Genomic DNA, 13,878 nt, shown 5'->3' with positions numbered 1-13,878 from the left:
GTCTTCTCAAGGGAAGTCCTATAAGATAAGCATTTTTCTTAAGGAGATTATGTGGGAGGTTAGCCATGTTCAAAACAAATACTAAGTGATGAATCCTTGAGAATGTATGAAAAGCTTAAGAATTATGAATACATATTATCTGAGTTACTTTACCTCACCTATGTATCCTATTTTTCCCTTAATTTGTGTTAATGTGAAATGATTTTCCCCTGACACCCCTGACTATGTTAGATGAAGGTAGGTATTTAAATTTTTAATGTTATGGCCTGGAGAACAATGGAATGAAGAGTAAATGTGGAAATGAAGTGATCATAGCAGAAATAAGTAGGGAGGGGTGTGTGTGTGTGTGTGTGTGTGTGTGTGTGTGTGTGTTATTTTAGAATCTTCATCTCATAAACCTGGATCCTATTGAGTTTGAACTTTATATAAATCTCTAGTTCATGTCCTATCAGGGCTGGGGACTCTGGTGGTGACTTATGTGGATGCCATCAACAGTGGAGCAGTACCTTGTTTGGAGAACACAGTGATGACTCTGGCCCAGCGTGAGAATTCAGTGGCCTTGCAGAGGGCAGCCAACCACTACAGCCAGCATATGGCCCAGCGGATGAGATTCCCCACAGACATGCTCCAGGAGCTGCTGGACATGCACACAGCATGTGAGAGGGAAGCCATTGCAGTCTTCATGGAGCACTCCAAGGGTGAAAACCAGGAATTCCAGAAGAAGCTCATGGTACATTGTCTTAGCATTTTTGCTTCCCATTTTTGGGTCATGGAATTATGCCTACAATTTGACACATTGCTCCCGTGGATTATCTGCTATTCATGGTAAAGAATTGTGAATTCTCATCACAGAGAGGGTTCTAGAGAACTTTATTTCCTTTATTTTTTAATCACAAAGTTTGGGACTTTTATTCAGGATTTATCTGATCTGTCAAATTCATCATTGCCTCCTCCTACAGTGCATAGTAGCATGGTTCCAGAATGCCCCTAAGTCATTACTTACCTGTTGCCACTCTCTGTGTATGCATCCATTCCTAGAATCTTGATTTTCTTGGATGGAATCCCTTAACATGTCATTGCTTACTTTCATTTTGTTACTGAAGACAGAATTACAGGATGCTACAGCTGCTAAGGAACCATGAAGATTACATAGTGCAACCTCAGCATTTCCTGGATGAAGAATCTTCAGCACAGGGAAGTTAACAAGAAGCTTTCCCTATGCCTTGCAGAGTGTTTTTAGAGTTGAAAGTAAATTAAGTCTCTTGATTCTTGCTGCATTGCCTGTGCTGCTCCACTAAAATGTTCTCAAAAGGACCACAGTTAGACCGCCCATCAAATAAGATTGTTTGAAATTTCATCACTACATCCCTTTCTTCTGGTGACTTTCATCTACATTCCCCTTGCAGGAAATCCTAAAGAATAGGAAGGAGGATTTATGGCTGCAAAACGAACAGGCATCTGTTCAATATTGCAAGCTAAACTTAATCATCTCTTAAAGGCTCTAATGAAAAGATTTTCAGCAGAAAGGCTCTATATTCCTGGAGGACACAAACTCCACACAGAAGTAAAGAAAAGAATCAAATGGGACTATTGGCTAGTGCCCAGGAAAGGAGTTAAGGTGAGTTATATGAGGAGCATGGGAAAGCTTACAGAATAGAGTCAAAGGGATCTCCTGAAAATCTGGAGCACAGTACCAGCTGTGGATAATACACAGAGCATGAGGACATATTATACTTTTAGCTTTTAATGGCCACCATTTGTGGTTAATTCCTGAGAAGAGTAGAAATATTAACTCCCAAAAAAAAGAGTACAGGGAAAGAGAATAGAGTTCTTCATTTTTTCATCCAATGTTGTATCAGACATTCTGTCAAGTGCCAGTGATTGACAAGGTAATGTCAGAGTCTTTGCAGTCAAGACTGATCAAAGTGAGAGAGAATTGAATAAACAGACAATTGCATATACAGTTATCATGCTTACAGTCCTGTGATGCTGAGCTGTCATAATAGAAGTATTAAGCATAATAACAGTAATGCAACTAACATATGTTGAACAATTATTACCTGTGTGGCAGGCATGGTGTCACAGATGTTTTCATTTAATTCTTCAAAGAATGTTATGAAGCATCTACTCTTATTTCCCACATTTGATACAAGTGAACTGGAAGGCTTGGGTAGCTTAAAGAACTTGCCTAGAGTTATATATCTAACAAGTGGCAGGGGGGCATAGCAACAGAGTTTGGGGCTGCATTTCATACTGGGAAAGCGGTCTAGGAAACCTTCCAGGAAGAGAAAGGCGATAGAAATTTTAAAATATTTGTACCTTACCTCAGTCTATTCAGGATGCTATAACAAAATGCCATAAAGTGGGTGACTTATAAACAATTGATATTCATTTCTTACAGTTCTGAGGCTGAGAAGCCAAAGACCAAGGCACTAGCAGGTTCAGTGTATGATGAGGGTGCACTTCCTGTTCATCGATGGCACCTTCTCTCTGTGTCCTCACATGGCGGAAGTGAACTCTAGTCTCTCAGCCCCTTAGAGGGGCATTACTCTAATTCATGACAGCTCCACACTCAAGACCTAATCACTTCCCTAATGCCCCACCTTCTAATGCCATCATCCTGGGAATTAGGGTTCAACATATGAATTTGGGAGGACATATATATTCAGACCGTAGTGTACGTGTTGTACAGATTGAGATGCCATCCAAGAGAACAAGCCCCAGATAAACATGCAAATATACAAAAGCATCAGAGATTTTGGATTGCACAATTGTACATAGTTCTGACTGGCTCGTACCTAGAGCAGGTGGAAGGAAGTAGTACAGGGAGAGGAACAGCAGGAAGACAAAAAGCAGAAGACTGAGTTGGACTGTCATCACACTAAGGAGTTATCATGAATTATAAGGGATTTCTGAAGCACTATAAGCAGAAAGAAAAATGACATGGATGAACCTGACTGTAGAGAACAAATCTTCCTAGTGGAAATCTAAGTTCTTTGTTCCATCTTGTTTCTTCAGGCAAATAAGTTCCTTCAGCATTTCCTGAAGTCACAGTAGGCAGTGGAGGAATGCATCCTGCAGGTTGATAAAGCCCTGACCTATAGTAGTCAATCCACAATCCCTGCGGGAAAGCTTAAGGGATAATGCCCATGAAACCTAATAAAGGCATAGTCCCACAGGTCTTCTGTTTCTTGCTCTCTTTCCCCCAACTCATTGGTTGAGTTCTCTGCCACTTCCAGACTTCCCATCTGACTCCTAATAGTGGCCTATCCTCTCTGTGGTCTGTAAGTAATACATTGCCCCTGTATTATGCACTTTGGTTTCACCTCCTCATTACATCTTACCTCCCTGACATACCCAAACCCAACTCACCCCTACCCTCAACCCACTGAGGGCTCCCCTAGAGAGTGGCTATCTTGGCTTATGACTACTCTCAACAGAGAGTAGTCAAGGTCAAATTAGAGAGATACCAAACAACAAAAATCAGAGAGAAAGCAGAGCAAGATGGTCAGTTTGAACCTTCCAGAGACCATTGCCCCTACCTAGCAACACCAAATTAAACAGCTATCCATACGAGAAAGCACCTTCAAATGAACCAGAAATCATGTGAATGATCACAGCGCCTGGTATTAAAATCATGTCAAGGAAAGAGACACTGAAGAGGGTAGGAAGGATAATCTTTAACTGCTGACATCAACCCTTCCCCATCCCCAGCAGTGGCCATGTGGCACACAGAGAGAATCTGTGTGCCTGGGAAAGAGAGAGTACACATAGCCCTAAAGAAAAGGACAAAAGCCTGGCTGGATTTTCCACTAGCTGACTGAAGAGCCCTTGGGCCTTGTGTAAACATCAGCAGTAACTGGACAGTAGTTGCTGCTGGTCTTGAGCAAGATTCAGTGCTATGCTGGCTTCAGGTTTGACCCAGTGCAATCCCAGTGGTGGTGATAAGGATGTTTGTGTCACCCTTCCCACAACTCCAGACAGCTCAACATGGAAAGGGATATTCCATTTGTTTGGGAAAGTAAGAGAAGAGAACAGAAGTATTTGCTGGGTAATCCATGAAATTGTACTGGATCTTACCTACAACCACCAAAGCAGTGATGAAGGAGTTTTCTCTTGACCTCTTTGTTGGACTTGCACCAGGGGTGCCTGATATGGTTGGGCTGTCTCCCCACCAAAATCTCAACTTGAATTCTATCTCCCAGAACTCCCATGTGTTGTGGGAGGGACCAAGGGCGAGGTAATTAAGTCATGGGGGTCTGTCTTTCCAGTGCTATTCTCATAATATGAATAAGTCTCATGAGATCTGATGGGTTTATCACGGGTTTTTGCTTTTGCTTCCTCATCATTTTCTTTTGCTGTCTCCATGTAAGAAGTGCCTTTTGCCTCCCACTATGACTCTGAGGCCTCCCCAGTCATGTGGAACTGTAAGTCCAAGTAAACCTCTTTTTCTTCCCAGTCCCGGGTATGTCTTTATCAGTAGCATGAAAATGAACTAATACAGTAAATCGGTACCAGTAGAGTGGGGGTTGCTGAAAAGATATGCCAAAATGTAGAAGTGACTTTGGAACTGGGTAACAGGTAGAGGTTGGAACAGTTTCAAGGGCTCAGAAGTAGACAGAAAAATGTGGGAAAGTTTGGAACTTCCTAGAGACTTGTTGAATGGCTTTGCCTAAAAGGCTGATAGTCATATGGACAATAAGGTCCAGGCTGAGGTGGTCTCAGAGGAACTCAAAAGAGATGAGGAACTTGTTGGGAACTGGAGTAAAGGTGATTCTTGTTATGTTTTAGCAAAGAGACTGGCAGAATTTTGCCCCTGCCCTAGAGATTTGTGGAACTTTGAACTTGAGAGAGATGATTTAGCGTATCTGGTGGAAGAAATTTCTAAGCAACAAAGCATTCAAGAGGTGACTTGGGTACTGTTAAAGGCATTCAGTTTTATAAGGGAAGCAGAGCATAAAAGTTTGGAAAATTTGCAGCCTGACTGTGATAGAAAGAAAAACCCCATTTTCTGGGGAGAAATTCAAGCCTGCTGCAGAAATTTGCGTAAGTAGCAAAGAGCCTAATGTTAATCCCCAAGACCATGGGGAAAATGTCTCCAGCCCATGTCAGAGACCTTCGCAGCAGCCCCTCCCATCACAGGCCTGGAGGCCCAGAAGGAAAAAGTGGTTTCTCGGGCCAGGCCCAGGGTCCCCGTACTGTATGTATCTCCTCAAACCATGCAACAGCCCTTGTAATACCCCAATATTGGGTGAACAAAAACCCAACAGGGAATGCAGGCTAGTTCAGGACCTGCACCTCATTCATGAGGCTGTGTTTCCGATACACCCGGTGGTTTTCAATCTGTATACCCTGCTAGCTCAAATACCTGAGGAAACTAAAAGGTTCACAGTCCTGGACCTAAAAGATGCCTTCTTCTGCATACCATTACACCCTGACTCCCAGAATTTGCTTGCATTTGAGGATCCTTCTAACCAAATCACCAATTTAATCTGGTTGGTGTTACTTCAGGGGTTCCGAGACAGCCCTCACTTCTTTGGGGAGGCATTATCAAGAGACTTCTCTGAGTTCCTTTACTCTCAGGTTAAAGTTTTGCAACATGTGGATGACCTTCTCCTCTGTGCTCCAAATGAGGAAATCTCTCAGGAGGGCAGTAAGGCTCTTCTTAATTTTTCTGGCTAATCGAGGATATAAAGTTTCAAAATCTAAAGCTCAGTTCTGTCAGACTTCAGTGAAGTACCTAGGCCTGGTCTTGTCAGAGAGAACCAGGGCACTGGGCAAAGCAGGATTAAACCCATCTTCTTCCCTGCCCACCGGCCCCCGCCCCCAACCCCAAAACCCTCAAGCAACTGCAAGGCTTCTTAGGCATTACAGGATCCTCCAGACTATGGATACCTGGGTATGGTGAAATAGCTTGTTCCTTATGTCATCTAATAAAGGAGACTCAGGCAGCTAAAACTCACTGTCTAATTTGTGAACTGCAGGCTAGAAAGGCCTCTGACCAACTAAAACAAGCTTGCTTAAGGCACCAGCCTTTAGTCTCCCCATGGAGAAAACATTTAATCTTTATGTGTCAGAAAGAAAGGGAATGGTACTAGGAGTTCTAACACAGGTCCAGGGCTCAGCCCAGCAGCCTGTAGGCTTCCTGAGTAAGGAACTACATTTGGTAGCCAAAGGATGGCCAGCCTGACTCCTGGTAATCACAGCAGTAGCCTTGCTGGTACCAGAGGCAACTAAGTTAATCATGAGGAATAACTTAACCATTTGTACCCCACATAATGCGGCAGGACTACTGCCTTCTAAGGGAAGTCTCTGGCTAACAGACAACTGCCTCCTCAGGTACCAAGCTCTGTTATTAGAAAAATCTTCAGTTCAATTAAGAATCTGTCCCTCCCTAATTCCAGTCACCTTCCTCCCAGAGGAAGCTGGGGAGCTTGAACATGACTGGGAACAAATAGTAGTACAAACCTATGCAGCCACAGAAGACCTCAAGGAAACCCCCTTAGAGAACCCAAGCTGGATTCCCTTTGCCGATGGAAGCTTTTGGTAGAACAAGGAACCCATAAAGCAAGGTATGCGATAGTTACTCTGAATGATATTGTTGAGAGCATACCTCTCCTCAGGTACAAGAGCTTAACTAGCCAAACTAATCATCCTTACAAAGGCATTCAAATTAAGCAAAGGAAAAACAGTTAACACTTATACTGATTCTAAGTACACTTTCCTAGTCCTACATATCCATGGCACTATCTGGAAAGAGAGGAACTTCCTCACAGCTAATGGGTCTCCTATTAAATACCATCTGGAAGTGAATAGTTTTCCTCCCGTGGAAAGTGGCAGTAATTCATTGTAAAGGCCACCAAAGAGGGCTAGATAAAATAACTGAGAGAAATAGGCTGGTGCACTGAGCAGCTAAATCAGCAGCAAGGGGGCCCCAGATCTCTGACCCACTTGAATCCCCACTAATCTGGGAAGGCCCCATCAGAGAAATAAAACTTCAATATTCTTCTGTGAAAATAGAAGGGGCCACCTCTCAGGGATATATCTTTCAGTCCTCAGGATGGCTACAGTTGGAGGATGGTAAGCTTCATCTACTGACTGCCAACCAGTGGAAAGTTATTAAAAGGATAAAACCTATCAACTGGCCCAGAGATTGTTCTCAGGAAAAAAAACTGATACAAATGGCTAAATAGGTTGTTAATGCTTGTGAGACCTGCCTTAGAAACAATCCTCTTAATTGACAGCTTCTTCGCCCAGGAACCCAAAGTACAGGAGGCTACCCAGGGGAAGACTGGCAAATGGATTTCACTCATATGCCAAAAGCAAGGGGCATCCAGTACCTCCTAGTATGGATAGATGCTTTCACTAACTGGGTAGAAGCATTTCCATGTCAAACAGAGAAAGCCTCTAAGGTGACAAAAGTACTAATCAATGAGATAATTCCTTGCCTTGGACTCCCTAACTGCCTCCGGAGGAATAATGGTCCCTTGCTCAAGGCGGCTGTCACCCAAGGGTTCTCAAAGGCACCAGGCACACAGTACCATCTTCATTGTGTCTGGAGACCGCAATCCTCAGGAAAGGTAGAAAAGACAAATGATATTATCAAAGGCACCTCAGGAAACTATCTTAGGAGACTCACCTCCACTGGATTACCCTCCTCCCCATAGCCCTACTGCGTATTAGAAACACTCCTTCAATGCTAGGTTTGTGTCCCTTCAGAATGATGTGTGGACACTCTTTTCTCACCAATGATTTCTTGCTGGACCAAGAAACCTCTGATTTAATTAAACACATAACCTTTTTGGCCCATTTCCAACAGGAACTGAAACAATGGACAGGGGCCCAATCCCATGAACCAGGGCTACCTCTATTCAATCCAGGGGACCTAGTGATAGTAAAGGTACTTCCTTCCCTCTCTCCCTCTATCGATCCAGGTTGGGAGAGACCTTTCACTGTACTTCTTTCTACTCCTATGGCAGTGAAAGTCACTGGAATAGACTCTTGAATTCATTATACTGGAGTACTGGCCTGAAAAGCCAATGGAGTCATCTGAGGTGACTCTGTCAACCCAAAAGAGCACCCAAAGTACCAATGTGAAGAGATTGGTGACCTCAGGCTAAAAATCACAAAAGATAAGTGTTAATAATTAACCTTCCATGGATATCCTCTTTATAGTCTTTCCCATGCTTGCTGTTCTCACCTTTGTTACTGTTCTATACCATGAGGCACAATATTTTTTTCAGAATGATTAGTATATTTCACTTCTTATTGCTGTAATATTTGGCACTAGATTCCTTCCTTATATAATACACATGTTTAACCCATGCATACTTAACCTTATAAAACTTACTTTTTTTTCTCTCACCTAGAGGCTATCAAACTCTGAACGGTCAGGCAATTGAACCTCAGATGAATGGCTCCCTTCTGCTGGGCACCCCTAGATAGACCCCTTCTGTGAGAAATCTGACTTCTGTCTTCCCTGAAACAATGCCCCTTGTTAGCAGGAAGTAGCTAAGATTGGCCATTGTCCATAGTCTAATGGCAGTTAGATGTGCCTCTTCAGAGTGGGGAAATGATACAGACAGGAGACAGGGAAATACCGGGTAGAAGAGGGTGGTTCCTCAGCAAAGACCCTGCCCTCAAGCCTGAAAAACCATGGTCCTAAATGAGAATAGGCATTCTTTTTTTTGCAACAAAAAGTTTCCTTTTGGCCTACCACACCACCCTGTTCTGTACCCATATAAACCTCAAACCCCCATTCCACAAGGAAACATACAGGAGAGCAGAATGGCAGAACATCAGGGCAGAGAGGAGAAGGAGCATCTGAATATCGAGAGGAGTTTAGGTGAAAATGGTTGGAGAGATTGGCCACTAGATAGGCAAACTCCAGAAGAAGATTATCTTCCCACTCCATCCCCTTTCCAGCTCCCCACCTATCCCACTGAGAGCCACCTCCACCACTCAATAAAACCCCCACATTCACCATCCTCAAGTCTGTGTGTGACCTGATTCTTCCTGGACAATGGACAAGGACCTGAGTACAAAGGGTGCACTAAGCTGGTTAAAATGTAAGCCATCTGCAGATGGCAAAGCTAAAAAAAGTGCACTGTAACACACACCCATTTGGACTTTAGGAGTCACAGGCACCCACCCCTAGATGCTAACATGGGGCTGGAACCCTAAAGCGCACACTCCATCTCCTGCACCTGCCTGCCTGCATGCTCCTGTTCCTATAAAGGGATTGAGCACATACGATGGCTGAAAAGATGAGACACACCCTGTCATACGTCCTGTGATGGGGCTCAGGGGACTTTCCCATTTCACTACTGGACACTGGCTCTGAGCTGACATTGATTGCAAGGGACTCAAAACGTTATTATGGTCTTCCACTTAAAGTAAGAGCTTATGGAGGTCAGGTAATTAATGACGTTTTAGCTCAGCTCCAACCTACGGTGGGTGCGGTGGGTCCCTGGACTCATCCTGTGGTCATTTACCCAGTTTCAGAATGCATAATTGGCAAAGACATACTTAGCCGCTAGCAGAACCAGCACATTGGCTCCATGAATGGTAGAGTGAGGGCTTTTATGGTGTGAAAGACCAAATGGATGCCATTAGAGCTGCCTCTACCTAGAAAAATAGTAAATCAAAAACAATATTGCATCCCTGGAGAAACTGCAGAGATTAGTGCCACAATCAAGATCTTGAAAAATGCAGTGGTGGTGATTCCCTCCACATCCCCATTCAACTTGCCACTTAGCCTGTGCAGAAGACAGATGAATCTTGGAGAATGACATTGGATTATTGTATGCTTAACCAAGTAGTGACTCCAATTGCAGCTGCTGTACCAGAGTTGGTTTCATTGTTTGAGCAAATTAACACATCTCCTGGTACCTAGTATGTAACCATTGATTTGGCAAATGCTTTTTTCTCCATTCCTGTCCATAAAGCCCACAAGAAGCAATTTGCCTTCAGTTGACAAGGCCAGCAATATACCTTTACTGTCCAACTGAGAGGTATATCAACTCTCTGGCTTTGTGTCAAAATCTTGTTTGGAGTGATCTTGATTGCTTTTGTCTTCCACAAGATATGACACTGGTCCATTATTTTGATGACATTATGCTGATTGGATCCACTGAGCAAGAAGTAGCAATCACACTGAACTTACTGAGGCCTGTTGAGATATTTCTTCTAAGGTGAAGGATAAGTTTCTGCATTTGGCCCCTCCTACAACCAAGAAAGAGGTACAATCTTTAGTGGGCTTATTTGGATTTTGGAGGCAACACATATCTCATTTGGGTGTATTACTCTGCCCCATTTATCAAGTGACCTGAAAGCCTGCCAGTTTTGAGTGAGGACCAGAACAGGAGAAGGCTTAGCAATGGGTCCAGGCTGCTGTGCAAGCTGCTCTGCCACTTAAGCCATATGACCTAGCATAGTGCTAGAGGTGTCAGTGGCAGATAGGGATGCTGTTTGAAGCCTTCGTCAGGTCCCCATAGGTGAATCACAGTGGAAGCCTCTAGGATTTTGGAGCAAGGCTTTGCCATCTTTTGCAGATAACTACTCTCCGAGAGCCAGCTCTTGGCCTGTTACTGAACTTTTGTGGAAACTGAATATTTGACTATGGGTCATCAAGTCACCATGTAGTCCCATCTAGCCATAAAATGAGTAGTACACAGCATCATTCCATCATCAAATGGAAGTGGTATATTCGTGATCAGGCTCAAGCAGGTCCTGAAGGCACAAGTAAGTTACAAGAGGAAGAGGCTGAAATGCCTATGGTCAGCACTGCTGCCACCCTGCCTTCTCTCCCCCAGCCTGCACTGATGACCTCATGGTGAGTTCCCTATGATCAGTTGACAGAAAGGAAGACAAGGGCATGGTTTACAGATTCTGTACAATATGCAGGCACCACCAGAAAGTGGACAGCTGCAGCACTATAGCCTCTTTCTAGCACTACAGCCCCTTTCAATCCCTGAAGGACAGTGGTGAAAGGACATCCTCCCAATGGGCAGAAAATTAAGCAGTGCAGCTGGTGTGCACTTTGCATGGAAGGAGAAATTGCCAGATGTGTGATTATATACTGATTGATGAGCTATAGCCAGTGGTTTGGCTAGACGGTCAGGGACTTGGAAGAAGCATGATTGGAAAATTGATGACAAAAAAAAATTGGGGGAACAGGTATGTGGATGGATCTCTCTGAGTGGTCAAAAACTGAAGATATGTGTATCTCATGTGAGTGCTCACCAATGGGTGACCTCAGCAGAGGGAGATTTTAATAATCAAGTGGATAGGATGACTCATTCTGTGGACACCACTCAGGCTCTTTCCCCAGCCACCCCGTCATTGCTTAATGGGCCCATGAAAAAAGTGGCCATGGTATCAGGGATAGAGGTTATGCATGGGCTCAGCAACATGGACTTTCACTCACCAAGGCTGACCTGGCTATGGCCACCACTGAGTGTCCAATTTGCCAGTGGCAGAGACCAACACTGAGCCCTCAATATGGCACCGTTCCTCGGGGTGATCAGCTGGCTGCTTGGTGTCAGGTTGATTATATTGAACCTCTTCTATCATGAAGAGGGCAGCGGTTTGTCCTCACCAGAATACACTTACTCCAGATATGGGTTTGCCTATCCTGCACACAATGCTTCTGCCAAGAATACCATCAGCAGACTCATGGAATGCCTTAACCACCATCATGGTATTCCATATAGTATTGCCTCTGACCAAGGCACTGACTTTGTGGCTAAAGAAGTGCAGCAGTGGGCTCATGCTCATGGAATTTCCTGGTTTTATGATGTTCTCCATCATCTTGAAGCAGCTGAATTGATAGAACGGTGGAATGGCATCCTGAAGTAACAATTACAATGCCAACTAGGTAACTATACTTTGCAGGGCTGGGGCAAAGTTCTCCAGAAGGCCATGTATGCTCTGAGTCAGCGTCCAATATATAGTACTGTTTCTCCCATAACCAGGATTGACAGGTCCAGGAATCGAGGGGTGGAAGTGGAAGTGGCACCACTCACCATCACCCCTAGTGACCCACTAGCAAAATTTTTGCTTCCTGTTCCCGTGACATTACCATCTGCTGGCCCAGAGGTCTTTGTTACAGAGGGAGGAATGCTGTCGCCAGGAGACACAACAGCGATTCCATTAAATTGAAAGTTAAGATTGTCACCTGGACACTTTGGACTCCTTCTACCTCTGAGTCAACAGGCTAAGAAGGGAGTTACAGTGTGGGCTGGGGAGATTGAGCCAGACTATCAAGATGAAATCAGTTTACTACTCCACAAGAGAGGTAAGGAAGAGTATGCATGTGAGATCCCTTAGGGGAATCTCTTAGGATTATCATGCCCTGTGATTAAGGTCAATGGGAAACTACAACAGCCCAATTCACACAGGACTACAAATGGCCTAGACCCTCCAGGAAGGAAGGTCTGGGTCACTTCACCAGGTAAAAAACAACGACCTGCTGAGGTGCTTGCTGAATGCAAAGCGAATACAAAATGGGTAGTAGAAAAAGGTAGTCATCAATACTAGCTACTACCACGTGACCAGTTGCAGAAATGAGGATTATAATTGTCATGAGTATCTCCTTATTTTGTTAAGTACATGGTTGTACATGGGTATACTTGTACTAATAAAATATCTTCATTTTATTTTCTTTTTTCATTTGTCATGTGACATAAGATTTATTGACTTCATATCAGCATTTAAGTGTTGTTAACTTTGTGTAATAGCATTTGGATTGGGGATTGGTGTGTTTCCCATTATACAAAGGATAGTTAGTTGTATTATGTTAGGTGTAATTATGAACTTACTATTTTCTTTATTTAAAAAATATGTGTGATTTCAGGAGCTATGTATGCGTTCAAGTTGACAAGGGATGGACTTGTGATGGTTAATACTGAGTGTCAACTTGATTGGATTGAAGGATGTAAAGTATTGTGTCTGTGAGGGTGTTGCCAAAGGAGATTAACATTTGAGTCAGTGGACTAGGAGAGGCAGACCCGCCCTGCATCTGGTTGGGTACCATCTAATCAGCTGCCAGCATGGCTAGGATAAAAGCATTCAGAGGAACATGGAAGGACTAGACTAGCTAAGTCTTCTGGCGTCCATCTTCCTCACATGCTGGATGGTTTCTGCCCTTGAACATTGAACTCCAAGTCCTTCAGCTTTTAGACCCTTGGGGCTATACCACTGGTTTGCCAGTGGCTCTCAGGCCTTCGGCCACAGACTGAAGGCTGTACTGTCGACTTCCCTACTTTTGAGGTTTTGGGACTCGGACTGGCTTTTTTACTCCTCAGCTTGCACACGGCCTATTGTGGGACTTCACCTTGTGATTGTGTGAGCCAATACTCCTTAATAAACTCCCTTCATATATATGTGTATCCTATTAATCCTGTCCCTCTAGAGAATGCTGACTTTCATTTACTGAGTGTTTTAAATATTCTTTGCTCTCAATATGCTAACATAACAGGGGAAAACTTAAAATGGAAGTATCCTCTTTGTCTTCTAAGGCCAATAACTTCTATTAGAACTTAAAATTAATAAATCTGTTTTGTTATTTATTAGCATTCAGTACCAATTTACATTTATAATTCATAAAAATTTTCTTAGTCATTACAGAATTTGATTAAAAAATAATAATCCTGGCTAGGCGGGGTGGTTCATGCCTATAATTCCAGCACTTTGGAAGGCTGAGGCAGGCAGATCACTAGGTCAGGAGATCGAGACCATCCTGGCTAACACAGTGAAACGCTGTCTCTACTAAAAAAAATACAAAAAATTTAGCCAGGCGTGGTGACGGGCGCCAGCAGTCCCAGCTACTCAGGAGGCCGAGATTGCACCACTGCACTCCAGCCTGGGTGACAGAGT

General features: G+C 43.7%; 1 pseudogene; it reads left to right on the top strand.

Moving 5' to 3' along the window:
* The first annotated feature begins 224 nt into the window (after positions 1-224).
* Positions 225-12,162, top strand: LOC141410005 (uncharacterized; annotated as a pseudogene).
* Positions 12,163-13,878: the final 1,716 nt, after the last annotated feature.

This window comes from Macaca fascicularis, chromosome 1 (genome assembly GCF_037993035.2).
Source record: "Macaca fascicularis isolate 582-1 chromosome 1, T2T-MFA8v1.1".
In the NCBI taxonomy this organism is placed as follows: Eukaryota; Metazoa; Chordata; class Mammalia; order Primates; family Cercopithecidae; genus Macaca; species Macaca fascicularis.
The sequence above is the reverse complement of the archived record's forward strand: the minus strand, read 5'-3'. Positions and strand labels throughout refer to the sequence as shown.